This window comes from Malus domestica, chromosome 15 (genome assembly GCF_042453785.1).
Source record: "Malus domestica chromosome 15, GDT2T_hap1".
Classification (NCBI taxonomy): Eukaryota; Viridiplantae; Streptophyta; class Magnoliopsida; order Rosales; family Rosaceae; genus Malus; species Malus domestica.
Window position 1 is genome coordinate 27011134 of NC_091675.1, and position 2297 is coordinate 27013430.

Below are 2297 nucleotides of genomic sequence, written 5' to 3' on the forward strand. Positions count from 1 at the left end.
AGAAAAGAAGAAGAGACTGGGCAGAAATGCCCAATCGGAGAAGAAGAAGATGCGAGCGAATCAGAAGAAGAGAGAGGAAGAAACTGACCAACCAGGGGAAGGAAAGGAGGGAAAGGAGGGAGAGTGGTGCACGGGGGAACAGGAGGAATGGGTCACCTTTGACCCGCGCGACCCAAGCTTCCAAATCGGCGGGTTTTCGCCGTTTCGTCCAATTTTCCGACGAATTGGATCAAGGTACCACTCCCAATCAACATATAGGCCTTCCCTCTTTACGTTTCACCCCAAGAATCATTGAATTTCGTTGTGATTTCGCGAAGAACACCCACACGGGTGCCGCGACCCCTTTTGTTTAAATTCTTGAAATTTTGAAATGTTTTCTTTCAATTACTAACATCATTAGCATTCCTTTAGGACCTAGAACAAAGCCCAAGAGGTAGTAGAGGCGTTGGAACAAGTTTGAAGGTCGAATTGGAAACACCAAATTCTAGGGTTCTTCACGGTTTTGGTGAAATTGAAGCACTTCCAGGCCAAATTGGCCTTGGCCACAGGTATGAAAGTTGTTCTACTCATTGAGATCTTCAAATCTGCAAATTTTGGTAATTTTTGGAAATAGTTGAATTTTCCGGCGAGCCGGGGGCGGCCAACCGCCACCCGCGGCGGCCCGCGCGGCGGTGCGTGGCCAATGGCCCGCCAATGTCATTATTAGCATGTGATTAAGGTTCTAGGTTCAGTTTTGATAATTGATGGACGTAAATTGAATAATTGAACCTAAGTTGGTTACGATTCATGGTTAGGTGAAAATGTGAATTGACGATCCGACCGTTGGATCGTCATCAAACTTTGATACGTTGTAATACGTAATATTTGAGGATTATAGGAACTTACGGATTGGGAATCCAAGTTACGGATCTTCCGGAATTGAAGTTGCAAGTTCATAAAATAGAATGTTAACCGTCACTTAGTTTTGGAAATTGACGGAGATCCGACCGTTGGATGGTAATGAAATTTTAGGATGTTGTCCTAGAGGTATATTGTGGACCTCTGGAAGTTACGGATTTGAAATTTGAGTTGCAGATCATCCGGATCGAACTACGTAGAGACGTGTCTTATATAAGTTATGTATTCTATCGGCATGATTTCTGAGGTTGGATTTAATTATTGTTCTAGGCGCTAATCTTCATGACGCCTTGATGTACGGTGCTAGGAAGTTGTTGGGCGAACTCCAGGTGAGTGGGCAGTTTTGTTTTTGTACTACCTTTATACTATTGATTTTTCCCAGAAAATGAATTTATATGAAAATATGTTTTAAAAATGCCATGCATAGAATTATTTGAAAAATGTGAATTGCGTATGAGTTATATGATTGATATATGATGCATACATGTTGCATGGTGCGGTGGAGGCACAGGTAAGTCAGGTGAGTTCATTATTCATTTAATTGATTGTTGATAAGATGTTTAAGCTCATACCTGCACCCTAGGTGTTAGTGCTTATTTTATTCACCACACCGCACGCTCGCCTTGGATCCAAGTAGGTGGATGTCGTACAGACCATGTGAGGGTTCCGACATGCTAGTCGTACAGATCACTAGGCATGATTCCGACTAGTGGGTGACCTTAGTTATGCGCGCTGATGATTGATGAGAGAAGCACTAGAGCGTATTTTTACACCTTTCATCGTATAGACTACCTTACGTAGTTCCGAGTGATGTGCAGAGTAGGGCCGTATAGGTCACTGTGGTGACTCCGGCTTAGTGGGATATTGAGCTATTGAATTAATCGTATAGGACCAACTGCAGGGTCTCCGATTGATTCCTTATTTCACCTGATTTATATTTTGATTTATGGCATGGCATATTTTTCTTGAAAAATGTTAAAGATTTGGGATTTAAGTTTTGAGATTTCATATGGTTTTATATATATATATATATTTTTTTCTGGGAAAGTATACAGGTTTTACGGTGAGGGGTTAGAAATGTTTTAAATGAAATGTTTTCGAAAAACTTTGTTTTACTGACCCACTCAATTTTGTTTTGCGCCCCTCCAGGTCCTAGATGGCAGAGCTTTGGTGGCCACGAGGAATCCAACGGTGTTCTGACAGAATTCACAAAAGTAGGACTCACCCTCGGGTGTGTTATCTTAGTAATTATATTCTTTAAAGCTTCCGAACTGTGTAAATGGTTACGTCACTCTCACGTGACGGCCAGCACGCCCTCCTTCGGGACGGGGTGTGTCAGTAAAAGGACCATTAATTGCCACATAGTACTACAGTCTAATGATATTCTTCTTCACTTGTAA

General features: G+C 42.0%; 1 long non-coding RNA gene across 1 annotated transcript; it reads left to right on the forward strand.

Moving 5' to 3' along the window:
* On the forward strand, window positions 1-2297 carry LOC139192409 (uncharacterized). Its single transcript, XR_011576553.1, has 4 exons — window positions 1-234; window positions 412-548; window positions 1168-1226; window positions 2047-2297. It is a non-coding gene; the product is annotated as an uncharacterized lncRNA (long non-coding RNA).